Genomic DNA, 15874 nt, shown 5'->3' with positions numbered 1-15874 from the left:
CACTGCAACTTCTGACCACTTCCTAATAGCCTTTCAGCTTTTGTCTCTCACAAGTCTAACCCATCTGTTAAATTATATGTGAAACAAGCATGTTGGAGTCATCGAACAACGAATGATTATGCAACACGTATTTTCTACATGTGTATATATAAGTTTCTATACTGTAGCGAGATCCACTCATTAAAACAGCAGAGAGTGAAAATTGAAATTTGAAGCTAAGCGGGATTTTCCCAAAAAGAATAGCTTGAGTAATATTGAATCTTTTTCCATTTTAAATCCATGATTTGAATTTCTCTCTTGCTCTCATTCTTCATTTTGCTCTGCAACTCTGAAGAAGTAGCTTCAAATTTTTGGAATTTATTTGGTGTTTACTTTTATTTTCTCTCCGTATCAACACCAGTGACATCGGCACTGTCTACCTCTGCCGCCTCAGATGATTTCCTCTCCGTCGATTACAAGAACTACAACAGCATCGCCAAAGTACATGAACTACCAGCATAGAGTAGCATGGTCTGACTCGCAGAAAGTACTAGCCTTAACGTTAAACATTTCGCACTTCTTCATCATATCTACCTTCTCTGTTTTGAACCATGTTTGTAAAAATGAGAGTTCTTTGGTGACCAAGATAATGGTGTCCAAAAGTGGCTAAAAATTGACCCACAAATTGAAGATTGACATGTGGAATGATTGAATATAGTGAAAAATATTCTAAGAATATGCTTTTGTGAATTACATTAAAAATGAAAAAAACCAAGTTATAAAAAAAATATAAATACATGAAAGGAAAAAAAATATAAAAAAGAAAAAGATGGGAAGTTAATAAAAATGGGATTTATTTAAATAAATTAAATAAATATTTTATTTATTAGAATAAATAATTATAAAAATTACTACAAAAATACATCTCTCAATCTTATCTCGTTTATTTATATTGTAAACGATATAATTATGAATATATTTCGTTTATATTGTAAACGATATATATGAAATTTGAAAAAGTACACGTATTTCGTTTACCGTGTAAACAATATATATTTACACATATTTGTAAATATAAAATATAATTTTTGAAAATAATAAAAAATATTAATAATTTAAATTAGACCAAATTCTTAAAATGGAACGTTTCAAATAATAGGAAAAATAGGCTGTTTCAAATAATAGGAAAGATGGACTGTTTCAAAATAACAAAAAAGATAGGTGGGTTGGTTTTTAAGAAAATAATATGTTTATTTTAAATAGACAGTTTAAAATTACGTGATAGGTACAGTCGCTCATTAATTAATTAGTTAGTTAAAATCGTTTATCTTCTTTGTTATTTTGAAACTGTTCATCTTTTCTATTATTTGAAACTGCCTATTTTCTCTATTATTTGAAACATTTCATTTTAAGAGTTTGGTCTAATTTAAATTATTAATATTTTTTATTATTTTTAAAATTTATATTTTTATATTTATAAATACACACATCTCGTTTACATTGTAAACGAGATAATTATGAATGTATCTTATTTATACTGTAAATAAAATAGGTGTATTTTTTCAAATTCCATATATCTAGTTTATGTAAACGAAATATATTCATAATTATATCATTTATAGCGTAAATAAACGAGATAAGATTGGAAGACGTATTTTTGTAATAATTTTTATAATTATTTATTTCAATAAATAAAATATTTATTTAATTCATTTAAATAAAAAATCTCATTTTTATTAACTTCACATTTTTTTTATTTCTTTTGTTTCCTTCAATTCATTTATATATATATATATATATATTTTTTTTTCTATAACTTAGCTTTTTCCATTTTTAATGTAATTCACAAAAACATATTCCTAAAATGTTTCTCACTATATTCAACCATTCCACATGTTAACTTTTAATTTGTGGGTCAATCTTTGGCCACCTTTGAACACCATTGTCTTGGTCACCAAAGAACTCCCCTTGTAAAAATGGTATCAATCTTAAGCAGCAAATTGACAATAAATGAAGAAAGTGAAAAAGAGTTGCTGGCAGCCAGTGAAATGGCTGCAGCAGAATGAGAAAGAAAAGGAAGAAAATAATGATTGAGAAGGAACCGAAAGAGAGAAGAGTGTTGTGATGATGAATTTTCTGATTCCAAATGAATGATACATCATAAGAACTTCACAATATGCTATATGATTTATATAGCTGTGTAAAAGGTGTGAAAACAAAAAGGAATAACAAACTATATATTAGCTAGTCCTAACAAACTAGTCAGCTAAACAATCTAACAAACAAACAAACAAAAATATACTAACAAATCTTTTACATTTGAAAATATTATTTTCAGCATATATATTAACTAACATCCCCCCACAAGCTGGTATTATTTGGCTTGTGTAGATCAAGTAATTCCGGCTTGGATAGCAAGTAGGAGAAGGGTCCTAGTGCAAGAGGCTTGGTAAACAGATCAGCCAGCTGCTCACTAGAAGCAATATGTTGAAGATTTGAAACACCTTCTTTATATTTGTTACGAGCTACATGACAGTCAATTTCAACATGCTTTGTCCGTTCATGAAAAACTGCATTTGAGACAATATATATAGCAGATTTATTGTCACAGAATATATCAACGGGCAAGGGAGGAGAAATCTTGAATTCTTTTAGAAGTTTCAGCAACCATACAAGTTCACAAGTTCCATTTGCTAGAGCTCGATATTCAGCTTCAGAAGAGGATCTAGCGACTGTTGTTTGCTTCTTGCTTTTCCAAGATATAAGAGTTTGGTCAAGAAGCAATAACTAGTAATATATTTTCTAGTATCCTTACAAGCCCCCCAATCAGAATCAGTATATCCAGAGAGAATAAAAGAATTAAGAAGCAGAAAAGAAAAGACCTGATGCTGGTGACTGTTTCAAGTATCGAATCACTCTATAAACTGCCTTGAGATGAACATCGGTGGGACAATCCATGAATTGAGTAGGACAACCTACAGAGTAGCTCAGGTCAGGTCTAGTATTGATGAGATAAAGAAGGCGACCAACCAGCCTTCTATAAAGAGTAGCATCAGGTAGAGGAGAGCCAAAATTTCTTGACAAAGATGTAGTATAATCCATGGGTGTAGTGGCAGGTTTGGCTCCAAGTAAGCCACAATCATTGATCAAATCTAAAGCGTATTTTCTTTGATAAAGGGCAATCCCTATTTTAATTCTTGCTACTTCCATGCCAATGAATAATTTTAAGATGCCAAGATCCTTTATCTTGAATTTGCTGTCCAAGAAACGTTTGACAGCTTCAATTTTCGAGAGATCATCACCAGCTAACACAAGATCATCGACATAGACCAAAATAGCAGTGAAGCTAACATTAGTGGACTTGGTGAATAAAGAGTGATCATTTTCTGACTGAATATATCCCAAATCAATTAGAGCATTTGATAGTTTGATGTTCCATTGACGGCTCACCTGTTTCAAACCATAAAGAGATCTTTCTAATTTACAAACTAACTTGGGATTGTCACACTTCAGCCCTTTTGGTAACTTTATATAAACATCTTCATGGAGATCCCCATGAAGGAAGGCGGTATTGACATCAAGTTGATGAAGATGCCAATTCTTTGATGCTGTAATTGCTAAGAGAACTCTTACTGTGCTCATTTTAACAACCAAGCTGAAGGTGTCAATATAATCAACGCCTGGAATTTGAGTGAATCCCTAAGCAACTAACCGAGCCTTGTGTCTTTCAATTGTCCCATCTGAGTTGAATTTCGTGCGAAAAATCCATTTACAACCTACTGCATTCTTGCCAGGAGGAAGAGAAGTGACAATCCAGGTCTTGTTTTGCTCAAGAGCAGCAAGTTCTGCATCAATAGCTTTTCTCCAGCAATCATGCATAACAGCCTCAGAGTAATGCTTTGGGTTAGGATTATTTATAAGTGCAAAAGTGAAGGCTAGGTGTTTTGGAGAGAAAGATGCATATGACAAATAGTGTGATAAAAGGTACTTACAGTTTGAAGAATGAACAGCATTGATGGGATCTTTATGTGATGCCATACTGAAACAATGAAAGTCCTTAAGGTATGAGGGTAGTTTTCTATCCCTCTCAGACCTTCTCAGGGCAGACTGAGTCGGTTCAGGTTGAATGTGATCAACATGAGGTATAAGGGCAGTATCATTATCACTATTTTCATGAATGTATAATGCAGATGCATATGATGTAGAATTCTCACTAACGTCATTATTCAAAGATGAAAGAGAGCTATTGTTATTAGAGACATCAGTAGTAATTCTAGGATGTGATGATGTATGAATAATATCCTCATAATGTGATGCAGAAGGCAATTGCAATTCAGGAAAATGATCAAATTTGTTGGATTAAAAGAGTGTTGTTGGAGACAAAAAATTTCTTTTGTTGTTAAAATCAAACAAAATAGAACCTTTGGTTCCTGACTTGGATCCTAAGAAAATGCACTTTCGAGCTATAGGATCTAGTTTTGTCCTACCAGCTATAAGTGTTGAAGCAAATACAAGACAACCAAAAACTTTAAGCTCATTTAGATCAGGTTTTGAATGAAATAAAGCCTCATATGGAGTTATATTGTTCAAAAAGGCACTAGGTAACCTATTAATTAAATGAACTGAATGTTGCACAACATAATGCCAAAAACATTTGGGAACATTTGAATGAGACAATAATGCTCTTGCAACTGTCAGTAGGTGTTGATGCTTTCTCTCCACAACACCATTTTGTTGTGGAGTTTCAACACAAGAAGTTTGATGTTCTATGCCTTTTGAACTATAAAATGAGTCCATTTTGAATTCCATACCATTATCAGTTCGAATTTACTTAATTCTTTTGCTGAATTGTGTTTGCACAAGTTGGACAAAGTCTTCAACCAATTTTCTAGTTTCAGATTTCAATTTCATGCAATAAATCCATGTGAACCGAGTTTTGTCCTTAACTATAGTTAGAAAATATTTATGACCTGAAGTTGATTGAATAGAAAAAGGTCCCCAAATATCAATATGCAATAAATCAAAACATTTTTAGAATTTGTATTGCTTGTTGTGAAAGGTAATTTTCTCTGTCTAGCATATTGACAGGAATTACAAACATGTGAAGAAGTAATGCAATCAATAAAAGGAAAGCTTTTTGCATAGTAATCATTCTGTTATAATGTAAATGACCTAGTCTAGCATGCCAAAGAGTTCCTAGGTCTTGCTACACACTAAGAGCTATAGATTGTATCCTAAAATCTAATGAAGGCAGATTCATAGGTTCAGCATTCATCACATATAAGTCTCCTTGCATCTCAGCTTGCCCAATCATCTTCAATGAAGGAAGTTCCTATATCTCACAGTAAGAATCAGTGAATCTAAATTCACAATGTAATGATTTAGTAAGCTTGGAAACAGAAATTAAATTATATTTAAAGTGAGGTATGAATAAAACATTGGTAATAATTAAAGAGGTTGACAATTGCACAGTTCCACAAATATTCGTAGAGGTCTTAGATCCATCAGGTAGATTAACCAAAACAGGCTTTATATGATAAAAAGTTTTAAAAAAATCTTGAAGATAACAGGCATGATCAGTAGCACCACTGTCTAGTATCCAAGAGGTTTTAGTAAAATATGCATTCAAAATATGTCTACCTTTTGGTTGAGTTAAGGTGGCTGAGGAAGTGATATGATTCACACTACTTGAAGCTGTCATGACTGGTTGCTGGAGAAGAGCAATTAAAGTTTGCTTCTGGTCTGGAGTCAAGACAAGAGCAGTTTCATTACCACCTTCTTCTTGACCAGAATCAGTAATGTCACCACCAGCACCTGAATCTTCAATTTCACCTTCAGTGCTGATGTGATTTGCACTTTTCTGCTTCTAGTGTGTAGGAAAACCATTTTTCTTGTAGCAATTCTCAACTAAATGTCCAATTCTGTTGCAGTAAGTGCATAATTTGGAAGTGTATCCTTTACCAAAAGTCTTTGGAGCAGTGTTTCCCTTGCCACCACTTTGACCTCGTCCTCTGCCTCTTGAGGAATAACTGTCTCTTTGTTGATGTTGTACTTCCATAGAATTTGTGATTATCTTTGTATCCAAGAAATCTGAACTTAGTTTCCTCTCTTGTTGAGTTAGCATTGCCAAAACGGCATTGATATCAGGCAAAGATTTTAGTAACATAATCTGAGATTTCATAGTAGAGTATTGCTCATTTAGACCTCTGAGAGATTTCACAACGTATTCCTCAGAAGCATAATCCCTAATAATTTTTAATCCACAGTTGCAGCCATTAACACAAGCTATACAGCTAGGGATTGTACGAAGGTTCTCTAATTCTTCCCAAACAAACTTCAATTTGGTAAAGTAGGAAGTAACAGTTAAAACACCTTGCCTAATAGTGTAGAATTTCTCTTTCAATTTTTCAACTCTGAAGACATCTCCCTATGAGTAACGATTCTTCAAGTCCTTCCACAGATCTGAAGCATTGCTAATCCACATCACACTCTTAGCAATTTCTGGGGAGAGCGAGAGGTTGAGCCATGAAAGCAAGATGTTATTGCAACGATCCCAAGCTTCAAACAAAGGTTGATTCTCAGCTGGTTTTGGAATTGAACCATCCAAGAACTTCACATTGTTCTTCGATCTGAGTGCTCTCCACATATCGTGTGACCATTGGTAGTAGTTTTGAGAAGTAAGCTGAAGCGGAATCAAAGCTGTACCTTGGCTTTCACTCGGATGCAGATAATACAGGCTAATGGGGACAAAGATTGGAGAAGAAGAGTTTGATCTGTTGAGCTGAGCTTGAAATTGCGAGAATTGACGCATAAATGCTGTGAATCGTTCGAAATCTGCAGCGGAATCTACTTGAGTATTGGCATTTGAGATGTTTTCTTCGTTTATCGCCATTGATGTAACCTAGCTCTAATACCATGTAAAAATGGTATCAATCTTAAGCAGCAAATTGACAATAAATGGAGAAAGTGAAAAAGAGTTGCTGGTAGCCAGTGAAATGGCTGCAGCAGAATGAGGAAGAAAAGGAAGAAAATAATGATTGAGAAGGAACCGAAAGAGAGAAGAGTGTTGTGATGATGAATTTTCTGATTCTAATTGAATGATACATCATAAGAACTTCACACTATGCTATATGGTTTTTATAGTTGTGTAAAAGGTGTGAAAACAAAAAGGAATAACAAACTATATATTAGCTAACCCTAACAAACTAGTCAGCTAAACAATCTAACAAACAAACAAAAATATACTAACAAATCTTTTACATTTGAAAATATTATTTTTAGCATATATATTAACTAACAGTGTTCATCATGCCTCGGTCTCAAAGAAGATCATTCAGGTGAGTTTTTGTGAATTATTTTCACTATTTTTCTTTTAAAAGCTTATATAATTATTTACATCTACCAAATACTCTGTTATAAAGTTCTGAAATGGCATATATATAGTGAAACACGACGTATTCTTTGAAATTGTGATTGAATTAGAGTAAGAGTTTTGAATTTGGTCAAAATTACCTATCTTTACTAACCCATGTTCCCACCGAAGTGGAGAAGAAGAAAGCTAGGGCCTTCCACGAAATGCAGGCCAGGGTTGAGAAAGAGATGGACGGTGTTTAAGGTTTTTATTTTTTTCTAAAATCAAAATTTCATTTATTAAAGTTGATTTGTTTCATTTTATCTGTTAATTTTAATTTAATGTTCAATGCTGAGGTTTTGTTCAAGTTGGTAGTAAGTAGTAACCTTTTCTATTATTTTTTCAAGGTTGTTGAAGATGGAAACTGTCTCTTACTCTTCAAGAGGTAAATTAAGACAGCTAATTTCTTTTTTCAATATTTCTTTTCTATATGTGAAATCACTTGATATGTTGTGGTATGTGATTCTAAAGGTGTAAAATAGACAAAATTTAAATGAAAAAATTTAAATTGATTGTTGATAAACTGTGTGATTTGTGGTTGAAAAGTATGATGAAATTGACTGAGATTATGGTGTTATGGTAACACATATCGGTAGATGAAGAGAATTGTTATGTAGAGATCATAAAAAATGCTATTATCAGGTGATATGAATCAACATTCTTACGGATGGATCCAGCAACAACACAATCGTTACCAAAGGACTGCTCATGCTAAGGGACAGGAAATAGGAGAATAAAGCTAAGGATTCTAAATCAAGGATTTGTCCTTCTTTAGCTACCGTAATTTGTTTCTAAAGTTCAATGCAATAGTTTTTCTTATTTAGTTTGTTACAATATAGAACTTGATTTCAGGCTTATTAGTCCTAAAGATGAAAGAGCAAATTAATTTATGAACAAGGTCTATTTGAAATATATTATGATCGGTATGATTCATTTAGTACGTATCCCATGACCTATGGTCTCTTCCTTTCTCCCCTGTTTTCAAATGGTGCCCAGGTTTCATCAAATTTGTTTAAAAATTTATAGAGTTTGCTATGATTATTTTCTACGTGTTTTCAAAATTAAATATATTTTCTCATGTCTAATTAATGAGTTGTGTTTTGTATAATTGCAGCTGAATTATTAGTATCAAGAAATTAAATATATTTTCTCATATCTAACTAATAAGCAACATTGTGCATTGGATTGGACTGACAATAGTTTAGTGGTTAGTAGAATCACTACTTTTCTTGACAAATGATATTTGAGAAGAGAATAAAACCAGCTAATTGAATTTAGCAAACATCTTTCTTTTAACATAATAATTCACAGAAATGTGTATTCAAGCTATGTGTTTTTTTATTGTATGTGCTTCAAGATATTATTTTACAGTTATAAATTAGTTTATCCGACTATTCAATAAACAAAGCTCAAATATATAAGAATGCACATTTATGTCAGAAGAGGCGGTTAAATTATCAGGCTGGAGTAGCAAAGATGCGCGTTATGGGAGAGGAACGAGAAATACCAATTCAGGTAAGAATACAACAATTTTTCTATAAATCTTGGATTATAAATTTATGAAACGTAAATTATATGATGGAGTCTACACACGGAGTACATCATTTTCTGTCAGATACATTGACTATGTGATTAATTTACAAGCACGAATGATAAAACTTTTGAAACATAAAATTAAAATCAAATATCAAAATACATGGACCACTGTAATTGCAAAAATACATGAACCACTAAGTTGAACATTAGAACTTATTACCAAATTTTGTGAATATTTTGAGCGTTTTTCCCATTTGTGTTTTAGACTCTATTTTTTTGGATTTTGAGATGATGCATAATGATAGGATACTATTTAGCATTTTTAAAGAAATGAATTTATATATAGAGAAAATATGAATTTTTATGTAATTTTTTATGAAGAAATCTTAAAGACTACATGGTTTAACTAGCCTTTTAATTATATATATCTTACATTAGGATTGATTTGCTTCTCTTTTTTTTCTCTTTATTCTCTTTTTTGTACTTTTTTAAATATCTGTTTGATTCTACAAAGTGATATCAATGCAAGTTTATAGATAATCAGATTAATTTGTAACAATTCATTCATAGTTTTCAAACAATAGAAAAAATAAAAATGGTTAATATTCAAAATGATGTCTAAAAAAATCATGTATATGTTAACGAAGCTTTTTAAAAACTCAATGTCTAAATTTTATTTACCAAATATATTAATGTAAGTTAAGTTTGTTTTTAATTAACTTTTTATTAAATCAGAAGTTAATTTTCAAAAATTAAATTAAATAAATAGTTTTTGTATAGCTGTAAGGTTGGTAATATACAATAATACGACAATAGATGGGAAAATACACATGCGGTTTAATAACAAATTGTGCCCTGTAATCATGTATTTCAAAATTAAAATTAAAAAACAAAATTGATTGAATGGATTGCCAACAAAGTCCAACGCTTCTTTGTATCCTTTGTTGTGTGTGCGATTGTGGTAATATTTTGGCAGAGAAGATACAAAATGTAATGCTGTTGTTAGAAGAGTGTCTGACGAAGGAAAGAGAAGATGGTAGCAACTAGCAAGTGGAAGATAGAGTGATTCTGAAGAAGAGAAGAAGAAGGAAGAGCCGGTGGAAAGTGAGAACAAAAATATTGAGTTTCATTTTAAAAGGGGCAGAATTTTTGCTACCAAAGATGATAAAAGTTCTTAAATTATTGACTTTCATTTTAAATATTTTTATATTTTTATTTTTCATATTTGGATAGAAGATAACAAAAATAATATTTATTGAATGTCTTTTAAGATATTAAAATGGTGAAAAAAATTAATTCGTTAATTTTATAAGATCTATGTATACTTTCTTACCTTTATTTATAAATGACAATATAAATTAACGAGTTTGGTAGTCATTTGCTAAAGATTATAAAAAACATAGAAAAATTATTTTGTATACCTTTTCAAATGAGCGGAATATCGTATGCCTCATATGAATAAGTTGTCAATGATATCTAATCTAATCTAATACTAAACTATTAATAGAGGGTTGTGAGGTAGTAAAAATCTAAGGTGTCATGTTAAAGAGAGTTTGAGAGTTAAACATTTTATGGTATTCTTTAAACAGTTAATTCATATGTGGTCACTCCTTCAATCATTTATTTTTTTTTTCAAGTAAACTTTGCTTCTTAAAACAACTACTTCTTCCTTCAATTAATTCTCCTTCATCTTCTACTTCAATATTTATTTCTTCTTCACCTAACAGGTATCAAAAACCTAAAATTTTAAATTTGAATGGCAAAAAAAAGGGTATAATTATAACCCAGAATCCATTGTTCAGTTTGTATAGTTGCTTCAATGTCTTTAATATTTTCTGACAACTCCTCTTATTCTCTTTCACTCCCAATAGTGTTATTCACTCTTTCATTTCAATTAATTTTCTCCTTTTTTTAGCTGTTTTTCTAATTTTTTAGTGAATTTCAAATTTTGAATTTAACTGCCATACATCATACGAATCACTCTTACTTATTTATAACCCCTTAATTTTATTTTTCACTGCAGTTTTGTGGTTGCTCCTCCATTCTCTTATTTTTCAATTCGTTATCTTGGTGGTGATGGAGGGCATTGTAAACAGGTAGCATATTTGAAAAATTTGGAAGATTCTCCAGTAAACTTCTCGGTACATTTTTCTCTCTTAAATTCATGGTTTCTTTTCCGTTTTTGTAACTGGGTTTACGTCAAATCTTGAACATTTTTGGTTTTTGTTTTATTTTTCTTTTTGCCTCCTATTATACCGCAACGTGGTTGCAGTTGTTATTCTCGGTGAAGAGCATGGTGGTGGATACATGGGAGGAGGCAATGGTGGTGGTGCTTGCTACAACTGCGATGGGATGGGTCACATGGCCCCGGAGGAGAAGGCAGTTTATCTTTTCCTCGGCTGCTAACTGTTTGTCTTCCTGGTATGATATCCCATTACCCCCTTCTTTTCCATCTAATTAAATTGTATTGAGATTAGATTTTGGAGAAGTGGTAGTTGAGTTTGTAGCAATTTCTGACTTAAAAGCTTTTATTTTCTAGCTCTTCTGTTTTTTCTCTGATTCCTAGCGCAGTGTTCAGAAAACTCACGGCCAAGTCTAAAAACAAGCTTTGATTACTTTCGATTCCATAAATTTTCAATTTTGAGGGTTTTCGTTTGAGGTTTTTCAATTTTTTGTTCCATATTCTGAAATTTTGTGATTTTAATTCGATTTTATTTTTTCGCTTCAGTTGCATTTCGACTTGATGATAGTGACAATATCGACCGTGACCTTGATACGGAGCTGGAGCTTCTAACTATGATGAATGCGCTAACTATGGATATGATGCCGGAAATAGACCGATTTTATATCACCCTTCAATTCGAATTAGCAAAAGGAATGTCTCCTTGCATAATATGGATTCCAAACATTCATGATCTGGATGTGAATGAGTCGAATTACTTATCCCTCAGTCTATTAGTGAACTATCTCTCCAGGGATTGTGAAAGATGTTCCACTAGAAATATTCTTGTTATTGCTTCGACTCATATTCCCCAAAAAGTGGATCCCGCTCTAATAGCTCCGAATAAATTAAATACATGCATTAAGATACGAAGGCTTCTTATTCCACAACAACGAAAGCACTTTTTCACTCTTTCATATACTAGGGGATTTCACTTGGAAAAGAGAATGTTCCATACTAATGGACTCGGGTGCATAACCATAACTATGGGTTCCAATGTACGAGATCTTGTAGCACTTACCAATGAGGCCCTATCGATTAGTACAATGTGAGGAATCCAACATGGGCGTGGGTTATGTATAGGGTCTTCATATGCAACGTTTGCTCCGCTGTTCGTCGCATCTTCGAAGTGCATATTAGCTTCCTCAGGAAAGTTTCTTTGCTGATTGTTTAAATTGTTATGATTTCATGATAAGTTTTTTCGTGGATGTTGGCATTAGAAATCTGGTAAGACAAGTTAAACAGCTTGCTCTTCTTGCTTGACACACTGGTAAGTAAGTAGAATGCATTTCAACTGTCTTGAAGAGGAGGGCATGAGTGTTGGGTTCTTTAAGGTGTTATATATGCAATGTTTGTTCATCTGAGCTCTGCCTCTCCCATTCAGTCATCATTCATTTATGGTATTGTAAATTTTGCCCTTTGGCTTTAATGACTCTGACAATTCCTTCCTTTAATTTCTCTTTCAATACTAACTATTTCTTATTCATTCTCACCTACATTTATTTTCCACCTCTTCAGACAAGTAAAAAGAATATGAAATTTTAAATTTCAATTTTGAATTGAAAAAACAAGTATATTTATAATCTCCTGTTTTCATTGTTTACTGTATTCAGTCGTTCTTCTGGCACTTGCTACAGCTGTGGTGGGGATGAGCCATATGGCCAGGGATTGCAACCAAGGAGGACGCAGATGTGGAGGCATGCACCGCGACGGTGGTGGAAGTGGATCCGCTACAACTATGGGGATTCTGGGCATTTTACAAGGGACTTCTAAACAAGTTCTTTGAAAACAAGGTCTGATCACTTCTGATGTCCAGATTTTTAATTTCGAGATTTTTGGTTTATGTTTTTCAAGTTTTTTTTTCTGATCTACTATATTTTTACTTTTTGTGATTTTTAAATTCATTTTTTATTTTTTCGCTTTAGATGTGTTTCGATTGCAATGTGAAGAATCCAACATGAGTGTCCGTTATGTATGGCTTCTTCATATGCATTGATTGCTCCACTGTTCATCGCAGTCTCAGAGTGCATATCAGCTTCTGGGTACATTCCTCTCTCTTAAATTCACGGTTTTCTTTCCATTTTTGTAACTGGTTTACTTCAAATTTGGACCTTTTTTGTTTGTTTTATTTTTCTTTTTGCCTCATATTATATGAATTCATGTTCATAATACTGAGAAAACTCAAGTTTTTAGTTTCTCAAATTTGTTGTTAAAGTGTTTTTCGGAAGGAAAATGGATGGGTGGATGAGAGTGTCATTCTGAAGCATAGCAACGGGAAACATTTTTCTGGCTTTATCACTCTGCAGGCTTCCTTCCTCATGAACACCTTTTTAATTTATTTTATTTTTAAATAACTTTGGCTAAAATTGATCAGAGCAGTGAACTATTTGTGTTTGAACATTAGCTCCTGAGGCATTGATATGAACAGAAAGCTTTCAGCTTATTTTGTCTTGGTTAGGTATTTTTTTCAACCGTTGATGTGTGCATGTGCCTTTGAAGTATATGCATACTTCTAGAATTTTCATGTTTAAATCTTAGTAGAAATTATTGTCATAAAGGATGCATTTGTTTGTGATTTTGGAGGTGCAGAAAGTATCTTTTTTTTTTTCACAATTTTAGTATTGTTTAATATATGATTGTGGTATAGATGTTGTGAATGCATGCAACTTTGGATGTGAACATTTGAAAATGTTACTGTATCTTAAATACTATGCAATGTGTATTCTCCGACTGAACCAGTGAAATTCAAATTTCATATGGACTTTTCTCTTATATGGTACAAATGGGGATAGATTTGCAATTAGCAAAGCAGCAGATAAAATTGAAGGCATTCATGGTAAGTCGCTAAATGAAGGTGAGGTGGCAGCAGCTATTGAAGAGAAAGAAACTCATGCTTTTGAAATTAATCCTTCTCAGGTAACTTAGTTGTGAGCTTTATAAAGATATAGTTTTGTTCTTTTACTGTTATACCAATTCTTTTTTTTAGTTTTCCATCATTATTATTGTGATTTATTGATACTGTAAAACAATTTTCACTATATGTAACAGTTATTTGAATCATTTGTACACTTTTAATCGTAGTTGAAGCTTGAGTTTACATCAATTAGTGAGAAAGACATCTTTGATGAATAAGATATTCTTTGGTATTTGATTGTCTTCAAAATTATTTATCTTTGTTGATTCTTATTGTATTTTTTTTGTGATTTGTTTTTGTATAGTTTAATGGTATAGCAAGGAGCTTCATATTCTTATCTTTTTTCTAATAAATATAATTTAAAAATGTGAATAATAAGTTTAGCAATTAGTACAAAGAAATTATTGGGTCAGAATTTTTATCAAAGGAGGTGCAATAAGAACATAGAATTTTGACCTTACAAGTTTGTGATTGGTAATTAGTTGTACTCTTATTTCTTTTTCCTTTCTTGGTGCTTCTACGTGTGTTTGAGCATATCTATATGCATCAGCTGGACAATTAAAAAATGTTATGAATTTTTGGAGATTTAGTTGACCATTGATAGAAAAATGTTATGTGTTGGATTATTATATGACCATTTGTATTTAGGTCCTCTTTATTAGGCTTTGTGCATTGTGCATCCAGTTTTCTAAAAACAAATAACCATTTATGTTTCTAAAATGATTTAGGATTAAAAAGTTCTTGAAAGACTTTGCTCATGTGATTGATAAATTTGATATCATTCAGTCCTTGAGCAATTAAGTGGACAAGAAGATTCTATATATCTACGTGTTCTTTTTTATTTGTTTTTGAAAGAGTTGTGTGCTAATTTTGATTTGCCTATATATTGTATTTTATTTTTTTTATTTGAGGGATATCATTTTGACTTTAAAGATTTTTTATTATCATATTATTAAATTAGTTTATAACAACCTATAGAAATCAAAATTGTGCACCATCTGTTCTTTTGGATAACAGGTTTGGTTTTGTAGCACAACTTATTTTTTTTTTTGCAGTTTTGGTTTAGCACTTGCCTTTTTCAGACTTGTATGGAGGGAAGAAGTGATCTTCAGTGCTTTTGAACAATTTGCTATACAAGTAATACAACTGTTACCCCAAAAGAGTACTTCGAGTGATTTCTCAACTTCAATCCATTAAGTAGTCTATATATACAGATTAAAATTTGTTGTATCATTCGTTTTCATTGTAAATCTAATGAGAGAACAATATTATTTCTAAAGTTTATAGAATATACAAGGACATTGTTGATATATTAAGTAATTATTGACATGAGTATTGATGGTTTAGTTTGAATCTAATCACTGATAAAATGGAATACCATGCCTTTGTGTTTATTTTTAATATGGTCAATGACATTTTGTAGTTTTTCTTGCGAGATTGAAATAAATGGAACAAGTTGAACAAAAGGAGATTTTTCATAATCTATGACTCGAAGTATTAAATTTTTTATGTGCAGAGAAATCTCTATTTGTATCATTTACTATTATTGATTAGTAAATTGTGGATGATATTTTTAAGTTGAAGTCTTGATATTTTTTTTAGGTGGTTCAATATTTAATAGGAGGTTATTAGGTAACTCTATCCAATGTTGAACCTATTTTTTTTGTTGATTGTTCAGCAAATATATGAAATTGTGTTTTTGTTATATAACATTGACATGAAAAAACTTTTTTACATTAGTAACGAATATACAAGGAATGATTTTCAGCTTCTCATTTATGCTGAAAAATTTGTATATGTTAATTTAATTCAA

The 15874-nt window shown here is 31.7% G+C and overlaps 1 long non-coding RNA gene across 3 annotated transcripts; it reads left to right on the top strand.

The window, feature by feature from the left end:
* The first annotated feature begins 10573 nt into the window (after positions 1–10573).
* LOC107486113 (uncharacterized) lies at positions 10574–15493 on the top strand. 3 transcript variants are annotated; one of them, XR_008008149.1, is made up of 8 exons: positions 10574–10653; positions 10950–11067; positions 11199–11347; positions 11655–12547; positions 12761–12940; positions 13073–13189; positions 13940–14063; positions 15117–15493. It is a non-coding gene; the product is annotated as an uncharacterized LOC107486113 (long non-coding RNA). The 3 variants fall into 3 exon arrangements; XR_008008150.1 differs by lacking the exon at positions 10574–10653 and having other exon boundaries at positions 10916–11067; positions 12785–12940; XR_008008148.1 differs by lacking the exon at positions 10574–10653 and having other exon boundaries at positions 10916–11067.
* Positions 15494–15874: the final 381 nt, after the last annotated feature.

This window comes from Arachis duranensis, chromosome 4, assembly GCF_000817695.3.
Source record: "Arachis duranensis cultivar V14167 chromosome 4, aradu.V14167.gnm2.J7QH, whole genome shotgun sequence".
Lineage (NCBI taxonomy): Eukaryota > Viridiplantae > Streptophyta > Magnoliopsida > Fabales > Fabaceae > Arachis > Arachis duranensis.
Note: the sequence above shows the minus strand (reverse complement) of the source record. Positions and strands in the feature narration are given on the sequence as shown.